The 18091-nt window shown below is 37.9% G+C and overlaps 1 pseudogene; it reads right to left on the bottom strand.

Moving 5' to 3' along the window:
• Positions 1–14863: 14863 nt before the first annotated feature.
• Positions 14864–15521, bottom strand: LOC112858447 (nascent polypeptide-associated complex subunit alpha pseudogene; annotated as a pseudogene).
• Between the last annotated feature and the right edge of the window lie 2570 nt (positions 15522–18091).

Raw genomic sequence — 18091 nt, 5'->3', positions numbered from 1 at the left:
TGTTATTAGATTTAAGATCAGTTTAGGGGAGCAATACATCTCTAGAGGTGGTTATGTGGACTTTCTAGTAGGTGAGCTCATGAGGCACATACCCCTCCCCGGTTATCAAACTTAGAAATTCAGCTTTATCTTTTCGTCCATGGCGAATTTCCCCGACAGCACTTCACCCTACTAAGTTCAGAATTATAAATGAAGAAAAATTGTTTCATTCAAGTTTATGAATGGTAATTTTAAATGCCAATGTCTTTCCTCTACTTTTTAGCTATGATTCTCCTTTTAAAAGCATGTCATCAAGGGGCGCCTGGGTGGCGCAGTCGGTTAAGCGTCCGACTTCAGCCAGGTCACGATCTCACGGTCCGTGAGTTCGAGCCCCGCGTCGGGCTCTGGGCTGATGGCTCAGAGCCTGGAGCCTGTTTCCGATTCTGTGTCTCCCTCTCTCTCTGCCCCTCCCCCATTCATGCTCTGTCTCTCTCTGTCCCAAAAATAAATAAACGTTTAAAAGCATGTCATCAAGAGTGTGGTTGGTTTTTAATACCAACCAAAATGAAAATAATGGTAAGTATACATTCTTTTCCTTATTAATCAGTTTTAGAATGATGTGCTGATGCCCTAGGAACCTTCAATGCTGACCAGTGAGAGTATTTCTGTTATTATTAAGAGCTCTTAGACTTTTACACAGTTGACATGATTCAATTTTTGTAGTTGTTTTCGTTATGATCCTTCAATTGTTCCATCTGATGCCAGTGGAAGATGATTCTAGCTGACACTTTTGACATGATCACATTAATCTTTGAGAATTTCCTTATTTCTGGAAGAATAAACTACTTCAGGTTCATCTTGCACATTTAGTACCTTAGACCTGGAACCAAGAATTTCTCCAAGTTCCCTGATTATTTTATTGAGAAATAATTTCAGATTAACACTAGAGTTGCCCATCATGACTTGGGTTTTAGAATAAACAAAGTTGAAAATACACATTTTTCAGGAGAAAATATATGATAGTTTCACTTTTTTTTCAATCTAGTAGGTGGGAAATGGTATCTCAGTGTGTTTCATTCAGATCTCTCCTATTTTAATAAAGGCTGAAGTTTTTTCCCCCTCATATATCACAGGATTATTTTCATATTTTAAAAATCAATGATATATTTATATCATTTGCCCATTTTTCTAGCAGATTCTTGATGCTACCCAATTTCAAAAGCTCTTAATATGTTAGGAAATAAGTGACTTGTGATTTGTCTTTTTTGATCTTTTTTACAATGCATAAGTGTTTTTTTTTATTTGTTTCTTTTTCATTTTGATAATAGTGGACTGTAATATGAACTGAAATATCTACCTGAAAACAGGTGGTAAATTTTTAAAAAGTATATGAAACATCTGCTCTAAAGGATTCACAGATTGTGAATAATTTGGAAGTCAGGATTCAAGAAAAAAAAAAAAAAAAGTCAGCCAGGAGGGATGAACCTGGTAACAGGAGCAATTGTTCTGCAAGATGCCTCTGCCAATTCCTAAAGCATGGCTAATGGGCAGGAAGATCCACTTTCCATGTCAGAGGGAAAACAAAAGCATTGGAATTCAGGGCCTGCCTGGAGTTAGCCAAACTGTGAAGGCTGAGGGCACAATACTCCACAAGACCACCCTCATGTCAGACACCCAACTGCAGGTTCAGAGAGTCCTGAAATCACCACCTCAGTTTTGATAATTCTCTAGAAGGACTCTGAGAACTCTAAGAAAGCTATTTTACTCATGGTTATGTTTTATTACAAGAAAAGAATACAGTTTAAAATCAGCCAAAGAAGAGATGCATAGGGCAGAGTCTGGGAGGGTTCTAAATGTGAAGCATCCATTGTCCTCTCTTGTGGAATTAAGACATGTTACTCTCTTGGCATCAATGTAAGGCAACACATATAGAGTATTGCCAACTGAGGAAGCTCACCTGAGTCTCAGTGTTCAGAGATTTTATTGGGGCTTTATTACATAGGTATGGTTGATGGGTTAATTGCCAACATGGTTGAGCCTATTCTCCAAAAGTATGACCCAAAGCCCCTACCGTAAATCCCATGATTCGTCTTTTAGGCCTGGCTAGCTCTATCCTAAGACTATAGGGTACAGTTGGTTCCACTATGATATCCAATGTGGCCAGCAACCACTCTAATAAAGACACTCCTATAAAGAAAGATATGTTATCTCCTAGAAGCTGATGACATGACCTCTTTTTTAAAAAGTCTGAATTCTTTACTACACAAGGGCTCAAAAGAAACTCTGGTATACCTCCCAGAGTGAGATTGTGAAAGTCCACATTCTTTGGAGTAAGACTGAATAAATTTGGAAGAGTCCTTATAGGAACTGAGGGCCTACAGAAATTCAAATTAATTCTGATAATTGAATTAACTGATATGTAATTGCTACTGCCCATAGCCACTTACCGGAAAGAAACTCAAATACCATACAGAAGAATGTAATAACAAACACTCAAACTATTTTTATTAAACGAAGGGGAGCCTGGGTGACTTGGTTAAGTGTCCAATTTCGGCTCAGGTCATGGTCTCACAGTGTGTGGGTTCAAGCCCCATGTTGGGCTCTGCACTGACAGCTCAGAGCCTGGAGTCTGCTTCAAATTCTGTATCTCCCTCTTTCTCTGCCCCTCTCCCACCCTCACTCTGTCTCTCTGTCTCTCAAAATAAAAAATTAAAAAAATTAAAAAATAAAAATATTAAATGAATATAACCAATTAAGAATAATCAGGCATAAAAAAACTCAAGGTAATCAGGGCACCTGCGTGGCTCAGTTGGTTAAGCGTCCGACTTCAGCTCAGGTCATGATCTCACAATCTGTGAGTTCAAGCCTCATGTTGGGCTCTGTGCTGACAGCTTAGAGCCTGGAGCCTGCTTCCGATTCTGTGTCTCCTTCTCTCTCTGACCCTCCCCTGCTCATGCTCTGTCTCTCTCTGTCTCAAAAATAGATAAAAACATTTAAAAAATTAAAAAAAAAACTCAAGGTAATAATCACAATTTAAAACAAATAAAATAGACAGTAGGAACAGATCCATAGGGTATTCAGAAAATAAATACAGATAAAGACAAACACTAGACTTAAAATCTATGCACACTAAATGAAATATTAGACAATATTCAGAACTTTTGAAGAGAACCAGAACCACAAAAATTAACCAATGGGAAAGTTAAAATTATATATACAAATGCAACCTTAGAAATTAAAATGCAAAATTTAGTGGAAAGGTTTATAGAAGGTAAGTATAAGGGAAGAAAGAATTGGTAAACTAAAAAAAGTACAGAAGAAAATATCCAAAATGAAGTATATGGAAACAAAGGTATGTGAAACGTACCAACCCACATACATAAAATTAGACATGTCATACTGGAATGACTTCAGAAGAATCTAGAAGGTGGAGACTTACCATCAGGGTTTCTGTACTTTTCTAAGACTCTTTTGTTCAATACATGGAAGAAGTTAATATGTGTGAAAACACATTAAAACCAGCATTGTCTGATGATTGCTGGCATTCTTCCTCAAAATATAGATAGTGATTTCCAGGCATGATTGAGAGTATTAACTATAAGTTCCAGAGTATTCAACTTTAGCTTTGAAGTTAAGTTCATTAAAAAAAAAAAAGGAAAAAAAATTCTCACATTTTACAGCTATGCTTAGAATGCTGGTCAGCTATTCTAGAACTAGAATTTCTAGAATTGTTTTTGCTATACGTTTGTTGGCAACAAGAAAATGTTGTAGGATATTTGAAAGGTGGAAGGAAAGCAGCATTTTCTGTGTTTGGATGGTTGGTGCAGAGCACCAAATACTCCTAAAGCTCACGCATGTGGGATTGAACTAATGGCTTAACATGCTGGCCTTTGTGCCAGTAAACACTTTAGCTCACCCAGATTCCACAGGACCTGCTCTTTCAGTGTATTTTACCTTTGGCACAGGTATATGCAGATTGGTGGAGAAGATGTCAGCTTCTTCAAAGCTTCCTCATGGTCAAGATTGCAGGTGGTGAGGGACAGATTCTAGTTTGTCCTCATTGATTCTAGTTGGCCCAACCTCTCCCTCCTTCCTGTGCAGCTTTCCTTCCCTACTGCTGTCCTGCTAACATACAGTAACTTGTAATCTACCATCAGACGCAGAGGCAACAGCTTTCTATAAACTTCTTCACCAAGAACTACAAATACAGAAGATCAAAACTTAAAAAAAAGTCTCTTCGTGGGCTGCTCCCTGCTAAAACCATAACTGATACTGGAATTGATACTAAAGTAGTTCTAGGGAAATAAAACCTTAAAGATGGATTATATACATATTTTCTGGGATATCTGGAATTGATTTGCTAATATTGAAATTAACTATATTAATAACCCTGTTGCAAGTGATAAGGGGGACATTATTAGTCCATGCCATATAATGGCAAAGCAATTGCTTAAATGATTAAGAAGACACCCAATGGGAAATGACGTTGAGCATCTTTAAATGTGCCTGTTGGCCATCTGAATGTCTTCTTTAGAGAAGTGTCTATTCATGTCTTCTGCCCATTTCTTCACTGGATTATTTGTTTTTCAGGTGTGGAGTTTGGTGAGTTCTTTATAGATTTTGGATACTAGCTCTTTGTCTGATATGTCATTTGCAAATATCTTTTCCCATTCCATCAGTTGCCTTTTAGTTTTGTTGATTGTTTCCTTTGCAGTGCAGAAGATTTTTATCTTCATGAGGTCCCAATAGTTCATTTTTGCTTTTAATTCCCTTGCCTTTGGAGATGTATCAAGTAAGAAATTGCTGCGGCTGAGGTCAGAGAGGTTTTTTCCTGCTTTCTCCTCTAGGGTTTTGAGGGTTTCCTGTCTCACATTCAGGTCCTTTATCCATTTTGAGTTTATTTTTGTGAATGGTGTAAGAAAGTGGTCTAGTTTCATTCTTCTGCATGTTGCTGTCCAGTCCTCCCAGCACCATTTGTTAAAGAGACTGTCTTTTTTCCACTGGATATTCTTTCCTGCTTTGCCAAAGATTAGTTGACCATACTTTTGTGGGCCCAATTCTGGAGTCTCTATTCTATTCCATTGGTTTATGTGTCTGTTTTTGTGCTAATACCATGCTGTCTTGATGATTACAGCTTTATAGAAAGTCACCTCACGCCAGTCAGAGTGGCTACAATGAACAAATCAGGAGACTATAGGTGCTGGATGTGGAGAAATGGGAACTGTCTTGCACTGTTGGTGGGAATGCAAACTGGTGCAGTCTCTCTGGAAAACAGTGTGGAGGTTCCTCAAAAAATTAAAAATAGACCTACCCTATGACCCAGCAATAGCACTGCTAGGAATTTACCCAAGGGATACAGGAGTGATGATGCACAGGGGCACTTGTACCCCAATGTTTATAGCAGCACTTTCAACAATAGCCAAATTATGGAAAGAACCTAAATGTCCCTCAACTGTTGAATGGATAAAGAAGTTGTGGTGTGGGGCACCTGGGTGGCTCAGTCTGTTGAGCATCCAACTTCAGCTCAGGTCATGATCTCACACTCTGTGGTTTCAAGCCCCATGTCGGTCTCTGTGCTGACAGCTCAGAGCCTGGAGCCCACTTCGGATTTTGTGTCTCCCCCTCTCTCTGCCCCTCCCCTGCTCATGCTCTGTCTGTCTCTGTCTCAAAAATAAATAAAAACATTAAAAAATTTTTAATAAAAAAGAAGTTGTGGTTTATATATACAATGGAATACTATTTGGCAATGAGAAAGAATGAAATATGGCCTTTTGTAGCAACATGGATGGAACTGGAGAGTGTTATGCTAAGTGCAATAAGTTATACAGAGAAAGACAGATACCATATGTTTTCACTCTTATGTGATTCCTGAGAAACTTAACAGAAGACCATGGGGGAGGGGAAGGGGAAAAAAAAGTTAGAGAGGGAGGGAGGCAAACCATAAGAGACTCTTAAAAACTGAGAGTAAACTGAGGGTTGATGGGTGGTGGGAGGGAGGGGAAAGTGGGTAATGGGTATTGATGAGGACACCTGTTGGGATGAGCACTGGGTGTTGTATGGAAACCAATTTGACAATAAATTTCATATTAAAAAAATTAAAAAAAATAAAGTGTCACAAAAAATAAAAAAATAAAATGTAAAAAAAAAAAGAAGACACCTAAAATCAAACGACTATGAAGGCAAAACTATAGGCTAAATAGTGCTAGTTTAGAACATTTTTTTGTGAAAATAAAGACCAAAATGGAGTTTGTTGGTTACTTTGAAATGTACCAGAGAACTTAAAGAAAGAAAATGAATAATTCAGGGCTTTAATTTTCTACCTTAAATTATGGATTTGAAAGCAACGTTTCAAGACTTTGCACTAAATAAAGACCTTTAATTCTTCTAGACACAGGGCAAAGATTTCTGAAAACCGAACCTCAAGCGTAATCATGAGAGTGGCTGCATTACAGAAAAATAATGTATTCATAAAGTCATAGAATTGCATATGTTAAATGTAGGGAATTCATCAGAGGAGGATTTTACTTTGAAAACGGGGAGAGCACATGTGGGAATATTTCAGTAAAATTGAGTACCTTAAAACTATATTTTCCTGAACCTCCTGTGCCAGTAGAAGTACCTCTTCCTCCCCTGACTGAGGAAGGTTGTCTTAAGAATCTATAATGACCATCCCAAAAGTACAAGGAAACATTGATCCTTCTGGTGATGTACCCTCACCAGTCTCATTGTTTTTAAACCTATAACCAGATTCAAGTCCTGTCAGGACTCAGGAGATAATACATAGATGAAAATTAGCATTAATATTGACTATTCCAGATATGGGTATAGATCCTTGATCGACTAGGGTAAAATGGAAGAAATATGTTGGATCTGACTGAATTTGTTGATATGTTTGCTTCAGGATAGATTCTGGATTCAATAGGCTAGCCCCAATAACTAGAAGAAATTCTAACCATTCTTGGAGAGAAAGCAGAGCTTTGGACTTAAACAAAGGTCTATAAAACAAAGGGAAAATTCCACATCTTCCTTTTTTTTATTATGAAATTTATTGTCAAATTGGTTTCCATACAACACCCAGTGCTCATCCCAACAGGTGCCCTCAATACCCATCACCCACTCACCCCTCCCTCCCACCCCCCGTAAACCCTCAGTTTGTTCTCAGTTTTTAGGAGTCTCTTATGTTTTGGCTCCCTCCCTCTCTAACCATTTTTTTTCTTTCCTTCCCTCATGGTCTTCTGTTAAGTTTCTCAGGATCCACATAGGAGTGAAAACATGGAATCTGTCCTTCTCTGTATGACTTGTTTCACTTAGCATAACATTCTTCAGTTCCATCCATGTTGCTACAAAAGGCCATATTTCATTCTTTCTCAGAGATCAAGGGACCAAGATCCACATCTTCCTTGGTACACTATAGAAGTAAGTAACCAAAGGCTAAAGAAGGTAAGAATTCTAGTGTGGATTTATCATGAAAAACAATCACTTAATTCCTCATATTCTTTGGAATGACCAAAGATTATTTGCTTCACCAAAGCTGTGAGAAATACATCCAGGAAGGGATTCTAGTATCCTTGATGATCTCAGTATTGGCTATTGTCTGTAGGTTGGGAATGACAGTGGGAACTACCATAAGTGAAATGTAATCCTTGATGAAAGGGTGATACTTACTAGGGTGATAGGGACCAGCCTGTGGTAGTTAATTTCCAGAGTAAGCTTGTTATAAAGGTACTAGAAATGGTTACTAAACAAAGCCAAAGCATTTGTCAGAATGACTTGAAGTTCAGATATTGGTGATCTTTGCTAATTGTTCATGATGTTCTTACAATGAAAAACAGTCTACTAAAGTCTTACTTAATATGATAAACAGAAAAGCTTTAGTCTGGTGAACAGAATTCTGACTTGAGTCACAATACAGTTGCAACCTCTAAACAAATTCTCACACCTGAGCCCTTTCATAAATTCAGAGTACCTTTCATGAAAGGCAGACTGGATCCCTTGAGAAAGAAACTTTCTACACATTTAAAAATGTATATTGTAAATCATCCTTATGGCCTTTCCAAAAGAGATATGCAGACTTTTACATGATAACTGTGCACTGGAAAAGTGTATATAAGAAGGATTTAGGGATATTATTGGACAATGGCTCTGAACTGCCACTACATTTTTGAGACCCAAACCCCAGTGTGGTTTATCAATCTGAGTAAGGTGGAGTCCAGGGGGTTAGTAAGTTCTGGTTAAGGTCCATCTCACAGTGGACTCAGTGGGTTCCCGAACTAACTCTGTGTTTTATTTCTTCAGTCTGGAAATCATATTTGAATAGACATGCTTATCAACTGACAGAATCCCAATAATTAGCATTTCTTTTTTCAACACAGGTCTTCCTAAGGAGTCATTTTATTTCTTCTTAGAGGAGTTTGGGGGCCATTATGTTAGGAAAGGCCACACGGAAGCTGCTAGAACTGCTTCTATCAAATAGATGTTGCATCCTTGAAGTTTTGCAGAAATTGGTGCCATTATCAAAGACTTGAAAGATGCACGGCATGGTGAATCTTACCATAGTCTCATTCAAATCCCCTATTTGGCCTGCACTGAAGACAGTTGGATTTTTCAGAATGACAGTGGATTATCATAAATTTAATCAAGTGGTGACTTCAGGTGGAACCACCATTTCAGATGTGATTTTGATACTGGGGCAAATAGACATGCTTCCCAGCATGTGGCATTATCAATTGATGTAATAAATGCTACTTTGATATCTATATTCTATCTTTCTATTGGGGACTGTTTGATTTCACCTGACAGGACCAGAAATACACATTCACTGTTCTACACTAGGGTAATATCAGCTTCCTATCCCAATATCATAATCTTGTCCATAGATACTTTGATGGCCTCCCAATTCCAGAATAACTCTAAGCCATTCAATTAATCATATGATTCTCATTGAACATGCTGACAAGAAAGAAGCAGCTTTTCTAGACACACTGATAATGTACATGTGTATTAGACAGAAGGACGTAACTGCCACAGAAATTCAGTAGTATGCCATTTCAGTGAAATATCTAGAGTCAAAGCATCTGGAACATGTCAAGATATGATTTTCAGGATGAAGGAAATGTTGATGTGTCTGCAAATTGGCTCATGTTTATGGAATTTATTGATTCCCATGATCATCATCACACTGCAGAAGCTAGCATGATCAAATAGTGAAAAAGCCTTTAGGAGATTCAGTTACTGTGCCAGATGGGCACATCAGCTTCTGGAGTTGAAATAATGTCCCCTAGGATGTGATATATGTTATAAATCAGTAACCAACATTTAGTGCTATTTCTCCCATAGCACACATTCATAACTCAGGAAACCAAGGATAAAATTGGGGGGGTAATTCTCTTACTTTTACCCCTAGCAAATGAACCATTAGTGAAAATTTTGCTTCCTGACCTCATATCTTTGAGTTCTGCTGCTTGATATGTCTTAGTTCCCATGGAATTAATATTCTCAGAAGGGGCCAAAATTGTTTTATTAAACTAGATGTTGAGATTGCCACCTGGCCACTTCCGAATTCTCAAGACACTGAATCTGTTGGCAAAGAAAGGGATTTCTATGCTCTTTGGGATAATTGATCCTGACTCTTCGGAGGAAATCAATTTGCTACTATGGGGTGAGAAGACATAGGCCTGGAATGAAGGAGATACCCTGCATACCTCTTAGTACCCCATGTTCTGTGAAAAAGTTAATGGAAAACTGTAAGTACGCAATACAAACAGGACTGATAAAGCCCAGACCTTTCAGAAATGAGGGTTTGTGTCGTCCTGTGAGGCAAGGAACCATGAACTTTTGAGGATCTCATTGAGTGCAAAGGAAATACAGAAATGTCAAATTATAAATATCAGCTACACAATCATATTAGGGCTTTCTTCCTTATATTTATTTGAAATATGTGCATGAACTCATTCAATTCTTTTTTTAAATCCCATAATTTGTATAATTTAACAAAAGTATTCTAATAATACTTAGCCTTATTTAACATTTTAAAAGTGCCTCAGCTAGAAGAGAAAAGAACATCACCCAAAAAAGGGATAAAGTGACATTGGGACTTTTATCCTTTTTTTGGAGAAAGGGTTAGTGTGTTTTTGGTTGTATGAAGTTCAGTTGCATCGTTAAGTAGAGTGTGACTTTGCTTTTATCTTTCTTTGGAGGTTAGGTATAGTTAAAAGATGTGTACATGTATCTCAGGTTGACAAAAGGTGAACTGGGTTGTTTCCCTACGTTTTCAACTTAGCTAAACTAAACAACATTTTCTAGAGTTCTTTATATAGTTTCAGGTTAGGGCTGTGTTGAGAGTTCATCTAAACTATTTCATAATATTGCTGCCTCAGCATCCATTTTGTGTGATGAAGGAGCCTGCAGAGGCCCTGAGCGGAAACACTAGCTCCTCCTGTGAGCACATGCCATAGATAACACCCTGAAGAGGCACAAGTAAATGTGATGTAGTTCCTGATATTCTGATATTCTAAGATGGCTTCGACATAAGCAGCTTCTCCTGCCTCCCAAGTCCTTCTCCTTATAATCCCCCCTCAGATAAGGTCCCCAGGAAGATTTCTAAAACCTTACTTACTTTGGTTTGAATTTATCCATCTGGCCTTGGCGTGGAACCCCAAAAGAACTCCACCAGTGGACCCTAGTACAAGCGTGTGCTCCAAGTTCTACTGGACTCTCTCTGTTGGCACTCTGCCTTTAGGTCCCTTTGTGGCCCCCTTGAGGCACACTGTGTACTTCCTCCAGGGGTCTGTGAGTGGTAAATCTCTCAATTTTGACTCCCTTGTGGTCTTCATTAAACCCTGGTTCACCAACACCCTGGGCTCTATTTAAACAAATTTTAACAAAGTCACAATACGATGGCCACAGGAGAAATTTCTGTGAGATTCTGAAGGAAGTAACACCTAGTCATTCCATTTAAAGGTGGGAGTTTGGCACCAGGCAGCCCTGCAGCTTTTGAATGTAGTTAGTGAAGTCTTTTTGGAGTAGGTCTGCATCTTTTGAGCTACCAAAGATCTCCTCATGCTTGTTTTGGGGTCAGGTAATTGTGCAATTTGGCAGCAAAGGGCATCAACTTCTGCAGATTATATAGGTCACTGAGGGTGGAAGTGGGGAGAGAGACATGATTGCAATTTCTCAGTTTTTCCTCATGTGTTCTAATTGTTTTCAGCTCTCTCACTTCACATCTGGCTGTTTTTCTGAGGGTTGGCTGTGCTGATCGAGAGCTTCATCCACCACCAGAGTCAGAGGCAGCTGCCTTTCACAGACATTTTACCAGTATCCATAATTTCATTTGGTTTCATCCCTCTTCTAATTTTGTGAATTTACATAATTCCTAGTAGTCCTTTTCCCCTAAATAAACCTCTGATGGTTATTTGTCAACTTAACTGGACCAAGGGTGTCCAGATATTTAATTAAATGTTATTCTGGGTGTGCCGATAAGGGCATTTCTGGATGAGATTAACAATTGAATTGGTAGACTGAATAAAGCAGATTGTCTTCCACAATGTAGGAGGACATCATCCAAATCATTGAAGGCCTGAATAGAACAAAAAGGCTGAAGAAGGGAGATTTTTCTCTTTTTGCTGGATTGTCTTTGAGGTGGAATACCAGTCTTCTCCTGCCTTTGGACTCATGCTAGGACTGGAACTTATACCAGCTTCTCTCCTGATTCTCTGGCTTGTAATCTCAAATTGGTCCTGTGCCTTCAGCTTGCTAACTTGCACATCTTGGGACTTCTCATTCTCCGTAGCCACACAAGTCAATTCTTTATAATAAATTGAGGAAAATTTTGAGTGTCATATTTCAAGAAAGACATTTAAAAGCTTGAATGAAGACATTTTATAGCCAGAAGAACTAAAAAGCATATGGCGGCCCTCTTTCTCATGTGTTACTCAAAATAAATATCAATAATAATTTGTAAAATAAACACAATATGCCCAACTAAATGCTAATTATTTCCAAGGTAATTATCTTAATAAATGAAAAAATACATATTAAATACTAAACACTTTCAAATTATCTCTATCCCCTGCCCCTGCTTTTTAATGTTTCTGTTTTTTTTCTAGTATGCTAAAGCGTATTCTTAGTCTAACTATAGGAAATTGTAGTAGACTGCAAAAAATAGTTCTAATTTTTCTCTCTATCTACCACCTTTGCAAGGTGACCTTGCAGCTCTTTCCATGAGGAGGTGGAGTCTTTCCCATCCCTTGAATCTAGGCTGACTCTTAACAAATGTTGGTCAATATAATATAGTAGAATGGCATGGGTGCCAGTTCTGACCTTGGGTCTCAATTGTCCTTGTGCTGCTTCCCTCAGTGACCTGTGCAAGTATGATCTAGCCTACTAGGAGATGAAGACCATATGGAAGAGAGGCCAATTGCCCCAGTTGAGGCTTCCTAAGCTTGTCTACTACTAGCAAATATTAAGAAATGTGAGGGAGCTCAGCCAACCTTGCCAGAGTTTTTACCTGACTCACAAATGTCCAAACATATGAGAATAAGTCCAACTGAGATATAGACTCATGAGGGATAGAAGCTGGTTTTTCCTTTAAACCATTGGGTACTAAGGTGGTCTGTTATATTCCAATGGCTAAATGATAGAGAAATCCAGCCCTGGATGTCATTAAGATGGAATATATACAGAGAAGGGTGATTAGCCTGTGAAGAGGTCTGAAAATCAAGCTGTAGGAGAATGGATTGAAAGGACTAGGATATTTAGCATAGAAAGCAAGGATTTGGGGAGGGACATAGTGGCTTCCCTTAAATAATTGGCAAACTGTTACGTAAACGGGGATTATATTTACCCAGAATAAATTTAGAAGGCAAGTGGTAAACATTGGAAGATATTAAGATGATGAAAGACATTGTAATAGAGATATATAAATTATAGAATTTGCTCAGATTTATTTGGTGGGGATGGTGCTTTACAACGCAGTTAGTTTTGTCATTAGAAGTGTACATACAGAATAAATGACCTTTTCACATGTTTGTTCCAAAAGGCAAATTTCCTCTTTGGCTTGAAGTTTTGACTAGATAACATATAACATTACTTGAAGTCCAAAATTATATGTGTTGTGATAATTTATATGTTTCCTTTCATTAAATATACTTTTCATAATTATTGGTATTCAAAATTTCTATTGTTTAAATACCAATAATATAACTGTTTGATCTTCCATTCATTTTGATTTGAATTGATTATATCGTAGCCACACTCTGAGTGGAATCATCTGAAAATCTATCCACCGTCTTACCATCAATAGAGCTGTTAAAATGTGTTCTGGGTTCCAAAAATTCACTTCAAAAGAAACTGTTGGGTTACGACCAATAGTGAAAGTGCAGACAAAAAATTCATGTAGAAGTAATATAAGAAGTTTATTTCTGTTCCTTTATTCAACAAATATCTATTGATTTCCTGTTATTTGCTGGACACTTATTTAAGCACTGTGGAAATGCTTATAAACAAGTGAAGGCATTACCTTTAGGAAGATTATCTTCCAGAAAGGAAGGAAAACACTAATTAAATATGAATTCCATTTATTGTGTGTTGGTTCACAGCCCTATCAGGATCTTTGCAGGTATACTCAAAACTGGCCCCCATACTCAGAGGGCAGGGAGAAACCAAAGAAAGAGGCAGGCACTCTAGATTAGGAAGTGGAAGCTTTAATAAGCAAAAGTAACTTATGTACATGGCTTATGTTGGGCAGCAGCAAGATGAATGGGCCCCCACAACCACCTGTCAAATCTTGAAAGTTTAAATAGAGGCCCTAATGGGTTCAGTCACATACATTGGGCAGGTGTTCTCAACACCACATCCCTATCTCAAGCCTATGTCCTTGGAAGAGTATCTGGGAGCAGAAAACGCTAGTGAAACCCACTTTCCAAGGACAGGCAAGGGAGTCAGGAGACTAAGTGCAAGGACCCACCCAGTTATATTTGGCAGTCACATCTTTTTGATGATGTTCCCCAACATTGTGAGGTGTGATAGTGTTAAGAAGAAAAATAAAGCAGGGTAAGGAGACATAAATTAATGGGTAAGTCAATCTTTTAGAAAAGGGATCAGAGAAGTCCTCTGTGGGGAGGTAACAATTTGAGCACAGGCCTAACTGAAGCTAGAACAAACCTAGTAAACAAGGGGAATAATTTACCAAACAGATGGAAAATATGAAGAAGAAGTTGTGCTAGCCATACTCAATGAAATGCAAGAAAGGCTCCATGCTGAAATGAGGTGAAGCAAAGGAGAGAAGCAGGAAGAAATTGGAGCAGTAATGGCTAGTCACATGAAGCATTATAGGTCATGATAAGAACTTGGTAGTTTATTTAGAGTATGATGTAAAGCCATTGGGAGGTTGGGACTAGGCATTTGGCAGGATATGTGTTCCATTTCAAATGGCTCACTCTTGCTTTAGGGGGACATAAAGCTACAGTGGGGTGCAGTAAGGGGCAGAGGTCATTGTCCCTTGACTCAACTGTTTTCATATCCATTCTCTCCTTTCTCAAGTCCTGTTCTGTATCAATGGAAGAATGGGAGGAATACAGCCCTGGTGCTGTATTTTCTAGGGTTTTTTAATGATACAGCTGGGTGAGACACTGACGGTGGAGGGAAGAGAGAAGCCAGGCCATTTTTTCAATCTTCGTTCTCTCATCACTTACTATGAGTTGAGAGAATTATGGTGGTTCTGCTTTCACTGGCATCAGTAGTGAGTATAGTTTTGTGCTCTGGTTATGCCTCCTTTTTTTCCATCTAACAAGAAGACAGTTTCGTTAATGATAGAAACAGTACAAATTTCAAAACAAGCTGCAGTTATTCTTTTCAAACACCAAAAAAGGTCCTCGTTTTCAGATGGTTACATTGTCAATTCCATAAAAATGTTTACAATAACATTACTGGTTTTTTTTTTTTTTTTTCAGGGACTGGACTGCCTTTGCTCTTGACACATTTGCTTGTGACATGACCAATTCTATGTCCTTGACCTCTACATCTCTTTCATCAACTTCTTCCTCTTCACTCTCCTCTTGTTCAGGTGGAGTCTGTGTGTTTTCTTGAATTTTTGAGACAGTTTTTCCTTGAATTCTGAATTTCTCAGCAGTTTCTAGTTGTGCCTGCTGAGATAAATCCTTGATCTTGGCTTCCCCCAAAACAATGTAGGTAACTGAAACTGGGCTTTTATGGACGTCTGGTTTTGTGATGACAAAGAGGGTTTTCTTAGATTTCCAGATAGTGGCTCTTGTAACCCCTGCAACCTGTCAAAGACCCAGTTTGGACATAGCCTTCTGTGCCTTCTTTTCACTCCAGCTCTGTTTTGCTTTACTGACTGGTTCTTCATTGATTTCAGCTGTTGCTGCCAGCTGGGCTTATTGTGTGGTTGGCTGTGTGGAATTCTGTTCCTCAAGCTCTGATACTGATTCATCACTGTCAGATTCTGTTCCAGATCCTATCTCAGCCTAAGACCATGGCAACTCCTGCTCTCCATTAGGGATGGTTTCTGTGGCTTCACCAGGCATTTTGTACAGGGAACACGGAACCAAGATGGCAGAAGAGAGAGAGAGCAAGCCATGCCTCTTCTTTTTGAATCCCAGCCTATGGGTGGGGAAATCTCTAGAGTGACTTGTTTGTCTAGTTGGACTCTGACTGAAACAAGGGGCAAAGTTGAGGCAGGAATACTGTCATGAGACTATTTCAGTAATCTAGGCAAGAGAAGAGCAAGTTGAACAAGTTACAGTGGCACCATGGACAAGGTGAAAAATGATGAAATTTGGGATCTCTTTTGAATGTAAAACTAACATGGATTGTATAACTAATGCAATAAAATAAAAGAAATATAATGTCTTCAAACTTTAGTTTGAAAAACTGTAAAGGTGGTATTATTGGTAGATATAGGGAAGATTGAGAAAAGAGGAGATCAGGAGGCAGGGTATATGAATCAAGAGTTCTGTTTGGTAAAAGTTAACGTTGACATAGCTATTTGGTATCTACTTAGGAGATCAAGTAGAAAGTTAAGGATATGAATTCAGAGTTTAGGAAAGCACTTCAGTTTAGAAATCTACTGGATGGGTGGATAGGATTATTGGTATAATAAAGTCATGCAATTTGAAATGATTTTTAGGAATTGGCTCTGCATAGAAAAAAAATCCATGACTGAGGACTAAGTCTTAATGACTCCAATGTTTAGAGAGAGAGAAAAGAAAGAAAATTGGATAGAGAAAAGAAACCATCATAGGAAACTAAAAAGGCACATATAGCAAAGCAGAAGGAAAAAAATAAAAGAAGTACTCCAGGAAGCCAAGTGAAGAAAGTGTTTCAAGACCTTCCCCCTCCTCCATTTCTCTTTCTCTCTCTCTTTTCCCTTACTTTTTTCTTTCATTCCTTTACTCAGTTATTTAGCCAATATGTATTGAGAACTTGCCGGATGCACTGTGATAGTTAATTAAGAACTCAGATACAGGAGGCTTTGAATAAAAATTTTTAGTGGTAGTCTTGTGGATGAGAGTCAATTTTTTTTAGACAGCTCCTTTAAATAAAGAATGATAAAAAATTATTTTTAGAAAACATGGCATAAGTTAATCTGGAAAACAAATCCATTATTATACACCTTAGGAAAAGAATGGGATTTTTACCTTGCTTACACTTTATATGCATTTACTCATACAAATAATATCTATATATATACATAAATATTTTACATTCAGTTCTATCATATTTACTTACAGCACATCATCTTGCAATGAAAAAAAATTTAAATGTCTTCTTATGTGTCTATTCTATAATTTTATTTTGCTGCTTGGAAATGGCAAATGCAATTGGATTTTCTCCAGAGCTGCTCAGTTCTCTGTGACAATCCAAGGGTTAAATTAAAGGAGAAGTCAGCTCCTTGTCCTTGGCTCAGAGGAAAGCTGAACTGTAGCCTTCATTTATTTCCTTCACATTCTGTTTTGCTCTTTCCTCTTTTAGGACTGAGCATGTAGCCTTCACTTTTCTTATCCCCAGCCAAGATGCAACTCTACAGTGGGGAGATAGCCAGAATATGGGTTGGATCTAATTCTTAAAATCAAAGATAGGTAAGCTCCAAGGTTAAATTTGGAAAGCTCAGGAAATCCTAAGTGCAAACACCACCTTTCAATCATCTGCAAATCATTTCCTGCTCCCTTGTCTCTGAAAGGCAGGATTGCAGCCTCACTGTAATTTTTCTTTCTAAATTAAGCAGCACATTTCAGGTGTCTGAGAAGCAGCTGAGTGAGGCAAGGGATTTTAGAACTGGATTCCATTCAACTTTGCTATTGGTTTATTTTATCATTACATTTTCACACACGGGGGTGAGAATTTTAGAATTTAGCGAAGGTCATTAAAGGAAGAAAATATGGCAGCAAAATAGGACTTGATGTTTTAGAGTTAAAAATAGGAAAAATGAGAAAGAATATATGCTATTAAAATTCTATACTTTTAATCCTTTTTTCCTCAGCATAATTCTGAATTTCAGGTGACAAACAAGGTACATTAAGTAGACCTAGCCTGGTAAATCATTGTACTTAACTGCAGGACTTAACTACAGGACTTTTTGTCTTCAACTTTATTGGAACCATTAAAAACTTGTTTATATGTTTATACCTTTTAGTCATTAGGATTGGGATGTAAATGTAACAGAAAAGACAGGGGCCAGGACCCAGTATTAGTTTACTGTTAGCTCACGAGAACAGCCAAACCTCTTGAATAAAATACAAAATACATATTTTCGTCTCCTAACAACATTATGTTCTATTGTGACTAAATTTATTTCTGAAGTATGTGTATCCAGAGTGTACCTAGAGAAATTCAATCTACAGAAGAATTTAGTGACTTCAGATAAAAAAATTGTTATATTTTGCTAGGTTAAAAAAATCAGATAAAGGAATAATCTTTCCCTCTTCATTTCTCTCATTAGAAGTGATATCTAGCAGAGACCAAGACCTTTTTGTAAGGCTTTTCATCTGCCAGTTTGCCTGGATAGTGAGGATATATGGTAAATAACCTCCAATGAAGGTCAAAGAGTAAAGAATTAAGATTAAGATATAATTAAAGGGAAAAAAGAAAAGAAAGT

This window comes from Puma concolor, chromosome B1 (genome assembly GCF_028749965.1).
Source record: "Puma concolor isolate L17-30 chromosome B1, mPumCon1.1.hap2, whole genome shotgun sequence".
In the NCBI taxonomy this organism is placed as follows: Eukaryota; Metazoa; Chordata; class Mammalia; order Carnivora; family Felidae; genus Puma; species Puma concolor.
The sequence above is the reverse complement of the archived record's forward strand: the minus strand, read 5'-3'. Positions and strand labels throughout refer to the sequence as shown.